Raw genomic sequence first — 19,037 nt, forward strand, 5'->3', positions numbered from 1 at the left:
GTTGCTTTATCCACTGCCCCCAGCTCAGCTGCAGGGAACACAGGCTCCAGAGGCGTCTACTCTCAGTACAAGCGCACAGACATCAGAAAACACAATCCGTACCTTTGAAGAAGCCGCCAGAGCTTTTCCTTTCAAAGCATAAACTCCGTCACAAAGCGAGGCATCCGTTCTGGGCTTGCTGACATGTGTGTGGGGCTGCCTGATGCCAGTGCCAGAGAGGCCTGATCTCAGAAGATGCCCCGCGGCCCATGGAGGACAGGAGGCCCCACATGGCAGAAAGAGCCGCCATAGCCAAAGAGATGGAGCGTCCGGACATGTCATGTCACCCTTGAGGTGTCCATCCGGGCCTGTGAGAGGAGACACAAGCCTGGCCAGGCTCTGCACCATGATGGGGACATGGGGTGCCAGGGGGGCAGTGAGCGGCTCTTGTCCGCCACACATCCCCTGAGGTGGAGAGCTCCACAGGGTCAGCAGCCAGTCTAGAAAGATGAACCCCTTCCTACGTGTTAGTGCTTCCAAATTGTTTGACTCTGCAAGAAAAGGTTATAAAAACATCACACTGCTTGCCCACGAGGCTGCAAAGTGATCAGAACAAGCTAGTTAGGTGACGCACCCTGACGATAACACGCGCGAGCTCTGACAGGACAGGGACCCATGTCGAGGTCCCAGTGCACCCGTTTCCCAGCTATGTCACTTGCTGAGTTTCTGGAACTTTACAAGCCCAGGCTGGCCCATCTGTGAAGTGCGTCAAAACCAGCGCCTGCCTCACAAGGCGCTAAGTGGCTTGCCACATCAACCCTCTGGCCACATGCTAAGCTCTCAGAACCAATGGCATCACTGGTGCTGCTGAGCACCTCCTCCTGACACGTGGGATTCACCTTCCACGCGAGCACCAGAACACCCTGGACGATCCCGAGTGTGCACAGAAGTGTGGGTACTGGGCTCACATGGCCACGCCCAGGTTCTCACTTATTTACTTAATGTGCCTCTGCACAGAATTCCAAGAAGAATGATAACAGTGGCCCTGGAGGGAACACCCAGCATGTGCCACAAGCCTCCCTAAATGTGTGATGTCCATGCTGGATTCTCACGGTGTCAGGAGGAGCGATGACCATCTGCCCCATGTGACAGGTGAGGGAACAGGGCTGACAGAGCTAAGTGATGCACCCCACGGCAAAGCCATCGTGTGGGAACCTACGATGTGAGCCCAACCAGTCAGACGTCAGTCCACGCTCTTGCTCAACATTGCACGCTGCCTCCCGACCCACTTGGGGACCCCATCTCCTGGCTGTTGGTGGGTGTGGAGAAGGCTTGGGGTGGGGACCACAGCCGACGCACTGGTGGGTCCCGGGGAGCCCCAAAACAGGAGGGAACCACTTTCCTGGCACAGCCAACCAGACCCAGGCGCTCAGGGGGCAGATCACCCCTACATTTAAAAGCCCCTGAAGGCTCCATGCTTCCCAGCACCATGCAGTGGATTTCCCTGGGACATCAAGAAAAATCAGACTGTGTGCTAAGAAAGATGGGAAACTGAAGGGGGAACCAGATGACAGAGGGCAAGGGGCAGAGTCCCTGGGGATGACAACGGGTGCCCCGTGACAGCATGACTCCTCCTTTCAAAGACCGCATATGATTCCAGTAAGGCTGAGGAAACAGCAACATCTGATGCATCTGGATAATCTTCCATGAATCCTTGCCTGGTACCCCGAACCATCGTTCAACCTGGCCCCGTTTCTATCAAGTCTCGAAACACAAAAATCCTTCAGTCGGCGCTGTGCCTCTTGGTTCTGAATCACAGTTTTGGCATCTTTGCCCAGTTAGCAGTTCAAGATCCCACGAGTGCTTCCACCAGATACTTTACAGGGAGAGCAGACATGCGAGGATTATTAAACACATACACATGGTGTACATACATGTGTACATGTGCATGTGTACACACACACACATGCACGCAGCCATGCATGCGCACACTCGCACACCAAAACCTCAGAGGAAAGGCCACTGTGGCCTTTGTGGCAGCGGTCACTCTGGCCATAGCCCTTGCTGGCGGAGGACGAGGCTACACTCCAGTTCTATGTTCCAACCTTAGCTACCAGCTACTAACACTAGGGTCTGTTTCATTTGCTCCCTGCAGATCCTCCAGACTCCACAGAAACAGCTCTCAAAGCTTCAAAATGAAGCTTATCGGAAGGTAACCGATTGAAAAACATTTAAACAAAACTTGTCAAAATCTTGAAACAGGCATCTTGGACTGATAGAATCGTAATCATGACACCGTCCACCCAATCTAGTTCTGGCTTTCTGAGCAACGAGCCCCTTTCCTTATGGCCCAGGCTCACCTCTACCTGCCTGCACTTCTGGACATGGGGGACACCGCATCCCTGCAGGTGAGGGTCCCCAGAGTTAACAGGTGAAAGTACTGGGTGCTCAGTTATATTTGAATTGAGAATTTAACAAATGAGTTAAGTCCCATGCAATATTGAGAGTACGCTCAAATTAAGAAATGATTTGTCATTTATCTGAAATTCAGCTTTTACCAGGCATACCGTGTCTTACCTGACACATGCACTGGAGGCCCAACCCCAGGGACCTGGGACGGGTGGGGGCCGGACTCACGAGAGCATGCCTGCTGCTGTCCCAGGGGCCCCCACTTGCCCTTCCCCCAGCACTGCTTTAGGACGCCCCCCTGGCCTCTTTTGGCTGTCAGCACTCCACACAACCCATGGTCCAGCGGCGTCTTCCCTGCTGCATGCACACCCTTGAAAGAACATCATGTGGTCGTGTCTTGTTTCCAGGAAAAGCTCCAGGGGCCTCCTAACTGGAGCCTGCTTTTGTTTTCCTCTTCCCCCTCGTAGACCCGTCCTGCACGCTGTGCTCAGAGGCCCACATGCAAATCAGTGTGTGTGCGTCAGTCATAATTTCAAGACCCACATGAAACTGAGAGCTGAACCAGTATGCCCACCTTCGCTAGCAGGAAACCCCTCAGACCCCGACCTGCTGCTGTCCCTGGATGCCCTGTCCCCTCACTACTGCGAACCACTGCTCAGGGAAATGACACACATTCCAGGAGAACAGGAAGAAAGGAGCCCTCAGCTCCAGGCTTCCCAGCGTGTGCCAGCCACGGCTCAAGCCCAGCCATAAAATGCACAGGAACAGGGAGAAGCACGGACAACACAATAAAGCAAGGAGAAAATGAATGACGCCATAATACAGTCTGTTTTCATTTCGTGCAGAGAAAATTAATTTTTTAGGACATTTCACTTAACTTGGCAATATTTTACGGTTTAACCTCTGATGCCTGAAGCGCCTCTCTTTCATGCCCTTCAGCCTCAGACGGGGGAAGCCCGTTTTACGACTAGCTGTACGTCCTGCCTCTTGGGGGATGACCAGCCTCATGGCCCAGCTCAGGGCCGTGTGCACTCAAAGGAAGGGGAGTTGCGCTGACCAGGATTCCCAGCTCATCACCTCCCGCAGGAGCACCCGCTGTAACTGTGAGTCACCCTCCTGAAGAGTGGACACATTACTTTCAAGAGCAAGGAACCGGCGTGGACTGGTCGACCAGATGAGGCTGTGTAGGCACTCGAGGTGCTCGGCCCCCTCCAACTTGTACCCAGGGCAGCAGTGGTAGGAGATGACATCCCCACAGGGAAGGAGGTCTGCAACTCGGAGATGTTCGCGTAGCCATTGGAAGAGGAAGAGGTCTCAGGCAGCCTGTGGTGAGGAAAAGAGGAGGGACGGTTGCACTTGGTCCCCTGTGCACCAACGAGACCCGCAAAACCCTGGCCCCCTGCCCGCCACCAAGGGCTCTTCAGCCAGATGCCCGTAACCACTTTCCTGTTCGATTCATGTCGCAGAATTTGGCGTCATGCTTGCAAACCACACAGAGAGGCCCAGGGGAAGAGGGAGGAAGTGAGGGGGGTACAGCTGGGATCAGGGAGCCCCAGACACACCTCAGAATCATCCAGGAACCTTTAAGCAACACAATCCTGGCTGCGAGCCCTAGGTCTATGCACAGCCAGGGCACCCCGAATTTTTTAAATCTCCCCAGGTGATGCTAACATGCTCCTGGGGGTGAGAAGCACTGAGGTGCTGTGCAGCAAACATACACCCCAACTGTTTCAACAATGGGGACACCTGGGGGGTCTGAGGAGGTGGCAGCAAAAACACCCTTCCCCTGCTTGGACTGTGAGGCAGGGGCCTGCGGACCCCGTGTGATGCTACGTGAAGATCAATTTGCATTTTAGGTGCACTTGACATGGTTCTCAGCCTTGAGAACTACCCAGAAAAAGGGTGTCTCAGAATACACCCCACTGGGCCCCCTCCCAAGGAGCTCCTGGTCAGGGTCTGCGCAGAGCCCAAGGACATGCACGGCAGGCATGGGGCTGGGTGTCGCAAGCCCCCACGCACACCCAGAATTCTCCATGCTGTCTGTGTTCCCACACTTCTGCTTCTGCCAAACGGAAGCTGCTTTTCCGTGTTGAAACCTGTGCCTGGGGAACATTCCCAGGGGCACAGAATCCCGTTCTGTGTGGCCCCCGCTGCGATCCTGGCATTTCCTGTCGGGGTCAGTGGTCTCACTAGAGGAAATAATGACTCTGCAGAGCTGGGGCTCTTCCCGCGGAGAACTAATTGTGTGTGAAGTAAATAACGTATAATGGAAATCCCGACTCTCCCTTCCAGTCGCCGAGCACGGATCACAGCATGCCCATGGCAGCAGGTGTCTGAGCTCTGCTCCTGACCTGGCTTGCTTTGACATTCTGAGCCTCGAACGGCTTCATGCTCCGCCGACTGCCCTGGTCAGTGAGCTGGTACGTGGGATCGATGTTTCGGCGTGAGACCAGAGAGGCCAGGGCAGCCCTGGCATGCAGAACTTAGGGAAATGCTCCCTTTGGGGCTGACAGTGTCCCGTGCCACAGAGATCCACGGGCCTACTACCACACAGGCCACATCTGAGACACGTGGCCACATCCTTTCTCCACGGCCTGGAAGGATTTACCCGTTGAGCTGAACATGAACTGTGTTCACAGGAAAAGTGAAGTGTCGGGGAGGAGGGGGAGATTGGGACTCAGGAATAAACAGAATCCGTGACTGAGAAAAGTAAGACAAGCACGTCAACATGAACAACTGACCGTATCAGAGTCCCTAAGTGCTGTTCAAATGAGCTGGCACAAGGGACAGTGCCTGCGGCTCCTCCCAAGAAGGAGTGTCATTCCTGGCCACTCCCACAGAGAAGCTGGAGTCCCCTGAATATAAAACGGACAGACCCACAGTGAACAGCAGGTGCGTCTGGACACTGCTCTCCAAAACACAAAGTTCCCAAGGAAAACATGGCCTTGGAACATGCCCGCCTGCTTGCCTGCCCCAAAAGAAGCCAGAAGGGGTTGTAACTGCAGTAGTAAACCAGGGAAAGAGAGACATGCTCCTTGGCTGGGGACAGCCCATCCCAAGCATGGCAGCAGACACCAGGCTTTGACACAATAGCTTGGTGCAACCTCTATTTACACTTCCAGGCAATGGCGAGCCGGCTTGTCAGGCTCTCTCCCCCGGATCTGGAAGTGCAAAGAAAAGCCACAGGACGAGACGTCATGCTAAGGGCCAGTCATGCTCCCCGTGGCGCTCCGAGGTGTCAGGCCATCTAATGCCGCCAGACCCCTCACGCCCATGCCATGTTGGGCAGTCACTGCTTGGGCAGCCAGGCCCCTACCTGCCTCTGCATGGAGATGAGTTCAGGGCACAGAGCAGGGGACATGCCCTGAGGGAGGGTGGTGTGGGTGACGGTGCTATCCGGGGAAGGGCACCTTCCGAGAGCAGCCAGCCGGCTCTGGGCGACGCTCTGAGATGCAAGCGCAGGGTGGTGGACAGAGCAGAGCAGGAGGCCACACCTGAGCCCCTGATGAGGATGCCACCCTCGGGCATTTCTTAAGAAATAATAGGGACCAAAAGAACTCGTAAATAGGTGCACGGAATTTGCAAGACCTAAGAGGGAGAAATCTCTAGAAAGGGCAGGAGAACAGGGGACAGTGGGGGATGCAGGATTCATGAAGGCAGAGGGGGCTGGCATCCGAGGGAGCGTTCTTGGCCCCGGGAAGGAAAGGGACCAGTCGTTGGTAATGTTCACGTGAATATTCAGCCCAACCTCAGATCACGGTGACAACTCTCCACAGCCTCCCGAGAAGTGCCCCCAGAGCACATGTATCCCTGGAAATGTCATCTGTGCAGGCTACGTGGCACAGGGAGTTTGAGCAGAGAAGCTCACAAAGGGGTGGCCTGGCCGCCCTTGGTCCTCCCGATCCAGAGCCTCTGTTTCTGCAAAGGGCCATGTAGGACTCTTAAGCCCTCACAGAAGGAAATAATTCATTTCCGACCCCGGGGCATGCAGAGTAATATCAGAGCCTGCCAGCCATGACCTAGAGCCCAGCGCTAGCATTCGTCTCAACCGGAACACGCCAAGGCTCCGGCGCAAACAAGCCTCCTCCCCGAAGAATGAATTATGCACTGGCTTTCAAGTTACATGTCAAGAAAATAAAATCAGAATTAATGTGCACGGAAGGACTTATTTTCACAAACAGGGTCCTCCGTGTTGGCCCAGGCAAATGTTAAAAAGGCAAGAGGATTCTTATTTACTGGGTAGTTTGGATAAAATCTGAATTTGATTATTTTTCTGCTCCTCATGCATTATAAAAATGGATAACGTTAAGAAAAAATAGCCTCTGTAAAGATGCGTCTTTAATCTACCCTCACCACCACTGAAATAAGTATAAACGTTCTGCTGTTTTCATTAAAAATGCCATAGTTCATCATCGTGCTCACAGCCTGGTTACAAAATGCCTATTTCTTAAAAGACTTTTGGTTCTCGGTGTGAAGGAGAAGTCAACATGCTCAAGAACAAGGGCTCTTCTGGTCTGGGCTCTCACGGTGGGCACGAGGGGCTGTTGGGGACCGCAGGGAGGGTGTGCGGATGCCAAGGCCAGAGCCGGTGGGCCCTGCTTCCCTCCACGTCCCAGTGGAGAGACACACACGTGTTCCCAGCCCGCGCCCCTACCTTGACAGAGCGGCAGGTTGTCCCACGTCCCGTCATCACGGCACAGAGAAACCATGTTGTACAGATCAGGGTAGCGGATCTTGAATCCCTCGTGACAGGTGACGATCAGCTTGTCTCCGTGTCTATATGTCCTGTTATGAATCTCAGCATCGTCGATTTGAGGGATACGGCAATCTGCAAAGGTGTAAAATGGACACGTTATTTTTTTAAATTTCAGCCTGTTGTGCTTCCCAGCTTGGCACAAAGCTCTTCTTTTCGGACCTGGCCTCAGGCTTCCCTGTGATAAAACGCCCTCGCACACAGACTGCTAGCCCCTGGTCTGGAGGGGACTGAGGACAAGATGTCCCAATCCAGCCATGAAAGGAGCTTCACCTCCAGCCTGGAACCCTTCACACCTCACAGTGGAGCCTCAGGCGATTTTGGAACTAAGAGAGGAAGGACAGAGCTAGGGGCTCACAATGACCTGCTAAGTGGTCCCACCCAGCCTACCGCCTCTGCCTTGGGGCAGAAGAAAAAAAAAGGCCTTGCAGAACAGTGGGGACAAGCTGGGGCCACACCGGCCGGCACCTCCCTCCTACCGGATCTGCTCCACGCGGGTAATAACATGGAAGCACATGCAACCACCAACACCACACAGCCCCCCACAGGTAGGTGACCTGCTTCTTGGAAGCAGGTGGGAGCAGAATACAGACTCGGAAAGGGTCTGTAGCCCAGCATCAGGGGCGCAGGAACAGGAAGTCCACACAGAACGTGATTGAGAGATAAAATACAGTGGATAAATTATAACCCTCCACTTCGAACATGGTCTCCTCCCAATTCCGCGTGTGTCCCCACATAACCTTGTGCAGCCATCCCCGGAGGCGTACAGAGGGGTTGCGCTCCAAGCTTCGCAAGTTTTAAAAATGAAGCAAAATCCAAGCACAGCATTTCGACAATCACAGAAACTTTCTCCAAGAGTATCTCAATGCTGTAAGACTGGGTTTCTCAGCCACTCCCGAAAGCCTTCTGAATCAGCCATATGGTTGGAATGGTGGGAGACTTGACCATGAACTGCTGGCTCTGAGGTCTGAGCCCAGGAGTCCTGAGGCTGCGGAGGGAAGGGACCCAAGCAGCCCATGGCCGGGAACACAGGTGGGTTTAAAAAGCACATCCCAGGAGTTTTGATGTAGGGTTGGGGCTGGGTTTACAGGGACCAATGAAGAATCTGACAACAGACTCTAGAAAACAGGATGACCTCTTCGCGGGGTCAAAGTCAAAGCTTGGGCGTGGCATCTGCCTTCATCTCCAGATTAGCTGGAGAGCAGGGACTGCACCCCTGCATTCTCCCACATGCCCTTGGAACTCCGGGACTCCACACGTGGCTGGCAAAGAAATGTCGAGGAAGTGCGGCCATGGAGCCCCGGGACAACCCCATCAACCCTCTGTCTGCAAATTTCAGCAGGAAGCGTCCTTGATGGAAAACTGTTGTGGTTCTAGTTCGACCTCTTATTTTTGAGTTTCAAACTGTGGAAAGGGGTTTCCAACCTCTCACGTTTAACCAAAAATTTTTCTACCAGAATAGACAAATTCCCCCAAAGTCAATGCCAGAATGATCCTGACTGGAGTCACAAGGCAAGTGACAACTTGGCACCACTGCTGCCTTCTTAATGGAAACGGGAAATCACGTTTCTCAGTAGTGCTAACGCAGGCATTACTCAGAGCAAATAAAAACACCTTTATCCAGGCGCCCCTCTGTAAAACCCCAGCTGCCAACTAACCCCATGTTGCTGATTTACGCGACAAAGCCACCGTTCCCCTGACTGGCTTCCGACTTCTCCGGGAGCTGACCCAGGTCCTTAGCAGGCAGCCAGCGTCAGTGAGTAAAGCCAGTGGACAGAAGGGACACTGCGGCCCGTGAGTGTGTGGTCACTGGCTGTGCAGAAGCAGCAGTCACTCACACAGAGTGCCCTGAACTCCTGACCAGATGCCTCTGTCCACAGCCAGGAGCTGGGGGCCACCACGGGGCACATGGCCCAAGGATCCCAGGGCACTACGGCCTCCCAAGTTCTGCTCATGATGGAGTCACCATGGGGACTGGCTGCTATGGAACAGAGACTCGCACTGACCAGGGAGCTGGGAGCAGGCACCGGAGCTATGGCCAGGAGGCCAGGAGGGCTGTGGCCCAGATAAAGGACAGAACAAAACAGACCAGCAGTAGCTTCACAGAAGTCGGCCCCCCAAAGCTGAGCTATGATCCTACCCTTGGCGTCTGGCGCCTGAGCCCCCCACCAGAGGAGGGGAGATAGGAAGACGAGCCTGGCCCAGCCAGGCCATCCTTAGCCGGACGTGACTATGCACTTCATGTCTATGGAAACAGAGAAGCCAGGATCTTTAGTGCCCCAAAACAAATACATATAATCTTCATCAGTTCTGAAGTTTCAAACAGAAATAAGAGAAATTTCCTACAGTATGAGTGCATCCCGTCAGCCAGAAGAATGTTTAAAAGCCGCTCCAAAAATGCCATTACCAAGGATGACAGATAAAGCTCCATCGGTATCTGACTCTGGCAGGAGTGGGGATGTGATCAAACCCGACACAGACAGACACAAACGGGCACTTTGGGGATACAGCTGAGAGGGTGCAAAGCTTCCACTTTGAGACATCCTTTCTCCCCAGACCACTGCATCGCTGCATCTGAGTCCTGCTCGTGTAATAGGGGATTTAATAGAAACAAGTCAAAGAGGGGATATTAAGGTGATATTACACAGTTATACCTAAGAACAAATTATTCAATGACATTAGTTAGCATAGAGCAGAGTCCTAAGGAGCAGAAAAGGCAAAGTTCTAAGAATACATACCACGACCAATATTTACTGGCCTTTTTAAATGCCAGTTATATGTGAACATGAACCTGATTCCTTCAAGTGCCAACTCTGACACCCATTCTCCCTAAAAAGTGTTTCCAGGAACATAACTACGTAATCGACCCTGGAGCATTCATATCCACACAGGAAAGGTGCTGGAAGCCTCGCTGTAAAGGATGGTGTTGGGTTTTGTTTACCCCTGCATTTATAACACCCGGTATTCATCCATCCAACCATCCATCTGTCCACTGGTGACTCGCTGAGCACCCAGCTGCAAGCGCTGGGCACGGAGAGTTAGGAATCCTACCCTCGCTGCATGGAGAAGGCCGCTAACAAGTTAGTAAATCTGCGAGGTAGAGACTAACATGCAGTGATTGCTGCTCGCATGAGGAGGAACAGGTGCTGAGGTCACAGGGACCTACCAGGGGCCCCTGGAATCTGGGTGCATGGGACAGGCACCCTGAGGAGATAATGTTTATGATGCAGGGCCACATGGCAAGGTGGCCTTATCGAGCAGATCTGGGAGAAGACAGCTTTAGGCAGAGGGAGAGTAAGTGCAAAAGCCAGGAGAACACGAGTGTCCTTAAAATCACACAGGAGGAGGGGACGCCTGGGTGGCTCAGTGGGTTAAGCCGCTGCCTTCGGCTCAGGTCATGATCTCAGGGTCCTAGGATGGATTCCCGCATCGGGCTCTGCTCAGCGGGGAGCCTGCTTCCTTCTCTCTCTCTCTGCCTGCCTGCCTCTCCATCTACTTGTGATTTCTCTCTGTCAAATAAATAAATAAAAAATCTTTAAAAAAAAAACACACACACACAGGAGGGGGACACCTGGCTGGCTCAGTCCCAGGGTCCTGGGATCAAGTCCCGCATCGGGCTCCTGGCTCAGTACAGTGTCTAATTCTCCCTCTGCTCCTGCACGCTCTCTCTCTGACATATAAATAATAAATAAAATCTTTTAAACACACAGACACACACAGGAGGGTCCATGTGTCTGAGACACAGTGAGCAAGGGGAGATGAAGGCCTTCTAACTTGGGGCATACTTCATTAGGTAGTTAGGACAGGACTGGCAAGAGGTTGTCTTTTAGATAAGCTCTCTGTTTCCCAGGATGATAAAACAATAGAAGGCCTTTGTCTCCAGGCAATATTCGCGGAGCCTGCGTGTTCTACTATTGCTGATATGTTCCTGAGCCTGTCTGGGTTTTAAATGCTGAGTATCTTGGGCCAAAGGATTTATCAGGGAAGTTGATCTACAAAACCAAATAAACTTTTCATTACTGAAACCTTATGGAAACCACAGCCTGCATGGGCTGCGCATAGCAGAAAATATTCATTTATTTCTAAAATCCTTTTCAAAATTTGTTTTGATTTTTCAAGAGAAAGCTTGTGTAACCTGCAAGGCTGCAAAGTTAAAGAGGAAAAACCACATGCCTGTCTCAATAAATATAGAGAAGCATCTGTATCAAGGGACACAGACTCCTACCTGCAACACAGGGAGCCACCTTCCCTACACAGCATCCACCCGAGGCCCATAGCACCTGTTCTGAATGGTGACGCTGACCATTGTTAATTGAAGGATACTTGACCAACCATGCCCTCTTGCTATTAGGCATAACCACGGTGATTCCATATTTCAGAACTTCCGACAGTGCCGCCAGGGGTGTCCCCGTCTGTCCCCACACACCGTGGTCACAGTACCACAGACAGTACTCCCGGGCGCATGTTCCTTCCTGCGACCCACCTCACAGCTGGAGCTCTCTCAGCCCTGCTCAGCCACCACTCCCATGTTCGTTCCAACGCTTCTCTTACTTGTTCATTTGTTTTGTTGTTGAGATTCCACCTGTCACACACACACCTGTCCTTCTCTGTGTGATTTAGTTCACTTTACTTCTTTGTTTTAATTTTGACTCTTTTAGAAAAAGACCTCAAAAATAAAAGCAGAGACCATGCATGCTCTCAGCTTGGGGAAGCCTTTGCCTATGCTCAGTGACAGTCGAGTTCGGTGCTTCGAAGACTTCCATAAACACGGTCTATGCTAATTCCGAAAAACAGTGAGCTGTCAAGGTCAGGAAAGCTCCATCCACACCCACGGTCAGGGGTGGTGGGGAGAGACGGAGCCCTTGCCCGCACCGGCACTGCCTCCCTTGCATCAGCCCAACCTGCCGCGGAGACAGTCAGCCCCCTGCCCGCCGCCAGGTAACCTCTGAGCAGTGTTCTAAACTCACACACACCCACGCAGCATGAAGCACACAGAGCAGACACCGCCACGCTTGCCAGAGGTAGGCAGATACCGCGCCATGACGAGAGACCATAGGGTAACTGCTGGAAACAAATGCCCACTGTGCCGCCCTGTCTCCCTATCAAAACCCGCCTGGAACAGACGCGACAGTGACTGAGTGGATCTCCCGAGTACCACACGTTCCTGCCTCCACGGGCAAGTCTGAGCAGCACGTACTCTGCTTTCTCAGGCGCCGGGGCTGGGAGTGCGCGGCTGGCTAGGGACGCAGCAGTGAGCACCCCTGGTGTGACCTGAGCTGCTCTCCTGCCTCGACAGAAACCAGGACTGGGTCGTCATTGAGGTTGAGGAGGGACACGGTGACTTGTGACACCGAGCCTCCTTTGCGCCCGGCCTGGCCACAATGTTCTCCCGCCAGCATGTGGGGTGGGCCCCTGGGCTGACGCGGCTGGTCCCCACAGCCCCACGAGCAGCCTCCACGGACGAGGGGGGCACTTTACCTTCTTGTGCACAGAAGGGCTTATCACTGGGGATCCAGCCGAGGGTTCCATTGAGATGTCTCACACACAGCCTCTTTGTAGGGCCCTGGAGCGTGAACCCGTCTTGGCAGTGAAACTGGGTGACAGACCTTTCAAGGAAAAGCCCTCCACCGGGTGTCCTGAAGCCATTCTCAGGGACACCGGAAGGTCATCGAACCCTACATTGACAGAGAGAAGAAAAGGAGCCTCTAAATATGTGCTTCCGAGGCTGGGAGCCTTCCTGCATCCGTGACGGACACTGTCACACACCGCCAACACCTAGCCACTCCAATCAGCCCAGAATGTCCGCATTCTGCCGTGTGCCACACTGGCTTCTTGCTTAGAACAGCGCCCGGAGCATCCTCCATCCCCCGGCCGACCACAGCCCTTCATGGAGGCTCGGGGAGGAGCAGGGGAGAAGGAAGCCACACAGGGAACGACGCTGTGCAAGACGCTGCAGGGGGGTGAGGCGGGAGGGTCAGGGAGGAGGCATGGACTCTGAGCCACCCAGCAGGCCAGACGACATTTCAGGGACAGAACCAAGGATGTAGGACTGGCAGGGCTGGCATTCTCACAGGACAGGCCTGAGCCACCAACACTCGTCTCCTCCCCGGCCCTCAGCCTGGCCCCTCCCGCCAGGCCTCCTCCGGACTTCCCGAGGATCTGGGTACCTTCCAAACCTCCCAGCCGCCCATTCTGTGCTCCAACTAGAGCTCAACCGCCACGGGTGCTGAGCTGGGAGCCCTCCAAGGACGAGTCACCTGTTCATCTTTGTGACCCTCAGAATCCGCCGCTGCCCCACGTCACCCCCACGCATGTCCCAGGGAGGAGCAAAGGCCCACAGACTCCCACAGACTCCACAGTCACCCCACTTGGGAAGGGGTGACCCTCGACAGCTGGGCTATGTGGAAGCAACGTGGATCCACAGAGCAGGCTGGGCGTCCTGAGGTCCACAGATGACCCAAGGAGGGGCCGGGATCAGCACTGCTGGGGGCGGAGAGCAGGGACATGGCTGGCTTCATGTCTTCAGTCTGCAGCAGAGTGGAGGTGCCCCCTCCGTGGGGGCTGGTCGACATCAGCCCCCAGAGTCTGACACCCTTAGGGTAGCCCCAGGGGGCTGGGATACATGCAGGGAGCAGGGGAGGGCTGAGGCCCCCAGGGAGCCAGCCAGAGGGAGGACGGTCCTGCGGGGACCAGTGGAGTGCGGATGGTGGAGCTCAATCCCAGGATAAGGGACGGCTCTGCCAGGCCGGGCAGAACCCTTCTAGCAGGACCCCCAGGGACAACGAAGGGGAGCTGGAGACGGACCCTGACCGCCGCATGTGGGCCCAGGGCTGGGACTTGATGCAGGCAGCAGAGATGTGAAGGAGTGGAGACTATTGTGCTGTTTTGGTTGTTTTAGGTGCAGGGGATACAAGCTGTAACGTTAGTGTCAGGGACACAACACAGTGGTGCAACAAGTGTGCATGTTACACTGCGGTCACATGAGCATGGCTGCCATCTTATCACCACTTCACTTCACTGTGACAACAGCACTGACTGTGTTCCCGTGCTGTGCCGTTCCCTCCTGGGACTTATTCATCCCATTCCTGGAAACCGGACTTCCCTCTCCCCATTGTCCATCCCTCTCTTCCCTCCCCTCCACAACCACCAGTCTGTTCTCTGTACTCAGGGCTCTGTTTCTCCTCTTGTTTTGCGTTTGAGATACCACAAAATCTTAAAGTATTTCTTCTCGGATTGACTATGTCACTTAACATAATACCTCCTTAGCTCCATCCATGTCCTTGCAAATGACAAGATTTCATTCCAGAATTGATGGCTGAGTAATATTCTGCTCTGTATATACCACACCTTCATTATCCATTCATCCATCAGTGGACACTTGCCTTGCTTCCCTACCCTGGCTACTGTAGATAACGCTGCCATGAACATCGGGGTGCAAGTTATCTTTTTGAATTAGTGTTGTCATTTGCTTTAGGTAAATACCTAGTAGCACAATTGCTGGATCATCAGATAGCTCTATTTTTAACACCTTAAGGAACCTCCATACTGTTTTCCAGAATGCCTACACCAGCTTGCATTCCCACCAACAATGTAGGAGGGATCCCCTTTCTCTGCATCCTTGCCAACATCTGTCGTTTCCTGACTTGTTAATTTTAGGCATTCTGTCTGGTGGGAGGTACTCTCTCTCTGTGGTATTGATTTGTACTTCCCTGATGCTGAGCGATGTTGAAAATTTTTTCATGTGTGTGTTGACCATTTGGACGTCTTCTTTGGAGAAATGTCTGTTCATGTTTTCTGCCCATATCTTGACTGTATTATTTATTCTTTGGGTGTTGTATGAGTTCTTCATATACTTTGGATATTAACCCCAGAGACTGAGACTTGAACAAAGGCATGACTGAGAGCAGATCGGTATCTCAGCCCCTTCACACCCAGGCAGTGGACGCACTTCCACTGAGCCCTCAGGAGGCAGAAAGACCATCAGAAATGCCTCCCGGACCCCAGCTGCACCAGGATCTGCAAGATGGTTTGTGAAAGGCAGACCCACAGACTAGGCACTCTCTGGGTGGGTGGGGGAAGGGCTGTCCTCCTGGAAAGCTCTCCAAACAGCTCTGAGCAGCCAGTCTGGCTCCTGAGAGGGCCAGTAGTTGAGGTATGTGGAGTCTCAAGGCTGCAGGAGAAGTTACTGCATGAATTCAGATGCATGAATTCAGATATCAAAGGGACTGCGGCTGAGGGGAGGGGAAGGGGTTAAGAGAGGCGTCGAGGACAGCTGCCAGGTTTGAGCGCTGAGCCTGCACACAGAGAGAGGGGACGTGGTGAAGACCGGCCTGGGGACCAGTCCCAGTGTAGCAGGTAGATACGATGAGTCTAAGACCTCAGGACACCGAGGCCAGGTGGGGGAGACCAGCTGGAGAGCCAAGTTGAAGCCATGATGTCCTGAGCTGCATGAATGCACAAAGGTGGCAGCTGAAGGCGCAGCTGGACAGCCTCCTGGGAACAAACACAGAGAGAGGATGACACATGCCTCAGACAGAAGCGGGCACTAGGGGCATGAGAACACAAGATGGCCTGAGCAAGGCTGCAGAGGCAAGGGGAGGCGTCTCAGCCACCAGGGCAGGCGGCTGGGCAAAGGCGCAATATGCAGCCGCTGGCTGCAGAGGAAGGATCCGGGACAGCTACAGGGCTGGACTGGCCTGGGGGAGCCTGCCTCCCCATGTGTCAGGGGGAGGCTGCAGCAAATGTGCACTGCCCATTCATAGTGCTGCATGGGGACAGAAGATCACAGGGCACAAGCCATACCTGCATTCGGGCCAAGGGAGGGACTTTCCTGTTACCATATTAAAAATTGAGAGTGAAAGAGATCTGAACCCATGTCCACACAGCAGGGAGAAAGAAAGACTGCAAATGAGTAGCAGATGGGGAAGCAGGTGTGTGGTGGAGAGAGGATCCAGCCCTACAGGAGGGCCTTGACTTCCACCAAGACAAGAAAGGGTTTTTCAGAACCCCCACTGCGGAAAGGGTGGTCCCCATGGTGTATCCACTAGCTCATGGGTACCTCCCCGGGAGCCATCCCTCCCTCTGCAAAGTATGACCAGGAGCCTCTCTTCCCATCAAGGCACCTGTGCCCAGCTCTCCTAGAGCACCCTTCACCCTGGCAGTGTTGTGCTCTGCCTCACAGCCTCTGCCACTGGGCTGTGAACTCCTGGGGTTGGAGAACCATGTCTTATCCTTCACTTCCAGCATGCCACAGGCGCTGCTAATGCAGGACAGAGAGAGGGAGGGTGAGAGGGAAGGAGGGAAGGATAGAGGGAGGGAGGGAGGATGAATGGGAGGATGGATGGTTGGAGCATGGATGGAGGATGGATGGGTGGGTGGGCGGGTGGGAGGAGGGTGGATGCATGGATAGATGGATGGGTGGATGAATGGATGGAGGATGTTGGATGAGGGGACGGTGGAGGATGGATGGACGGGTAGGTGGATGGATGGGTGGGGGGGATGAGGGGATGGATGGATGGATGGAGGATGGTAGATGGATGAGTAGGGTCGGTGAGAAGACAGATAGATGGTGGATGGGGGGATGATGGACGGGTGGGGTGGTGGGTGGGTGAATGGATGGATGGACAGATCAATGACGGATGGGTGGATGGGGGATGATGGAGGGTGAATGGATGGGTAGGTGGGTAGATGGATGGATGGGGGATAGATGGATGGTGGGAGGATGGATGGATGGATGGATGGTGGACGGATGGATTTCACAGATGAGGGAGGCACTAAGTGCTCTCCCCTAGCAGAGACAGGCTTTCTCCTACACCTTCTTACCCCCTCCCTTCTTCCACCCTGAGTGGACTGAATTCCTTAATTTTTTTACAACCTTCTTCCCATCCATACCTGCACAGAACGCCCCCTCCTCCGCCCTCTGCAACATAGGGCCAGAGGTGGGTCTGGGTTGGGACTGGACTGAGTCATGTGTTTCTCTCTCAAACACACACTCTTTGGGCAGTCACACCCGCTAACAAATGAGCCACAGTGATCATCAATCACAGGCACAAACCCTCAGCTTGTCACACCCCCTGCCCCAGGCAGAGAGCTATTCTCCAAGAGAGGAGAGATAACCCTCTCAGGTGAGTGCTGAGCCTCTGTGGGTGCCAGCCCTGGATCCATCAGAATGACTCCTGTTCTCACAATAAATAGGACAACTATGCTGTGAGGACAGAGGAATTTCCTCAGGGACCCAGCTCTGTGCTCTCCTTACTTATTCCTTCCCTGCCCCCCTCCCCTGCCTACGAGGGACCACAGTTAGCTTGTGTATCCCTGCATCCAGACAGTCCGAGACTCAAGATGCCACTGGCCAGGCCCAAACAGACAGGAGTGAAGAGCCAGCTGTCAGAAAGTAGGGTGGTGCGGCACCTGGGTGGCTCAGTGGATTAAAGCCTCTGCCTTCAGCTCGGGTCATGATCCCAGAGTCCTGGGACTGAGCCCTGCATCGGGCTCTCTGCTCTGCAGAGAGCCTGCTTCCCCATCTCTCTCTGCCTGCCTCTCTGCCTACTTGTGATCTCTGTCTTGTCAAATAAATTTAAAAGAAAGAAAGAAAGAAAGAAAGAAAGAATGAACGAAAGAAAGAAAGGAAGGAAGAAAGAAAGAAAGGGGGATGGTGTAAGAAGAGCCCTCGGTTCACTCTGGACACCTCATCCCATCAAGCAAGGCCACCATCTTCCATGTCTTGCCAGAGCTCCATATGCCACTCTTCAAAGTACCCTGGAGGGTCAGTGACAGTCCCCAGCCTCAGCCACATCTCCACAGGCTGCTCTGGCATTTCCTGTAACATGGGGATCCATCCACCAGACGCACACCCATGCGGGGGTAGTTGGCCTGCTCAGAGGGTCTGGCTCTGGGAACCTGCCCACCTGGGCTCCAAATTCTGCTTTACAATCCAGCAGCCACATCTTAGGAAGGAAACAGTGTTCACAGGATGATTTCTAATGTTTCTTTTGGGGGACGTGGAAGGAAAAGGGAAGATCCCATTTTAGTAAGTCCCGGAGAGAGTATCCCCTAACAGTTCCTCCTAAATTCAATCCAGAACACAACACGTATGTACAAGAGACATTTCATATATGTCAACTTTACTGGGCCTGGGGTACCCAGACATTTGGTCCCACAGTATTCTCGGTGTGTCTGCGGGGTGCTTCCGGATGAGATCACCACTGGAGTCAGTAGACTGAGTAAAGCAGACTGCCCTCCCTGACACGAGTGGGCCTCATCCAATCTTGTGACCTGAATAGAAGTAAAGATTGAGTAAGAAAGACTTCTTTCTCTCTGTCTGCATACTCGGGCTGACACATCAGTCCTCCTGCCTTCAGACTCAGACACAGGCTGGAGCGCACATCAGCAGCCCTCCTGGGCCTCCGGCTCACCAAGCGGAACTTGGACTTCCCATCCTGCATCCCTGTGTCAGCCGGTCCCTGGTTGTGTGCGTGTGCGTGTGTGCATGTGTGCGAGAGAAGGAGCTAGTGCTCCTCCTTGGCCCTGTGTTCTCTGGCGAGCCCAGACACATGCAGTCTTCCTAAAGATACACAGGCAAAGACATGAATGCCAGCCGTCCCCACACCCCAGGAGACACTATTTCTCTCTGGACCCAAGTTCTGGGAAGCAGCCTGCAGGGTGGGGCAGCGCTGGGTGCCTGGGTCTGCAAGCCCATCCCAGAATCCCAGCCTGGGACACCCTCCTAGACCCTGGCATCTGTGACCGCCCGAGAGGTCAGAGCTAGGACTGTAACTTGGGTTTGGCTTCGGGCAGAAGGTGAGATCTCCTCTTTCCCTTTCCTTCCGACTAAAAGCAGGGGCAGTGACAGGAATGTGGGTTCTTCACCCCAGAGAATGGCGTCCCAACCTGAGGC

At 53.8% G+C, this 19,037-nt stretch overlaps 1 long non-coding RNA gene across 1 annotated transcript; it reads right to left on the bottom strand.

The window, feature by feature from the left end:
- Positions 1–3,692: 3,692 nt before the first annotated feature.
- On the bottom strand, positions 3,693–12,799 carry LOC309850290. Its single transcript, XR_014304170.1, has 3 exons — positions 12,620–12,799; positions 7,043–7,216; positions 3,693–3,711 (listed from the first exon to the last, which is right to left on the bottom strand). It is a non-coding gene; the product is annotated as an uncharacterized lncRNA (long non-coding RNA).
- Positions 12,800–19,037: the final 6,238 nt, after the last annotated feature.

This window comes from Mustela nivalis (genome assembly GCF_964662115.1).
Source record: "Mustela nivalis genome assembly, chromosome: 16".
NCBI lineage: Eukaryota > Metazoa > Chordata > Mammalia > Carnivora > Mustelidae > Mustela > Mustela nivalis.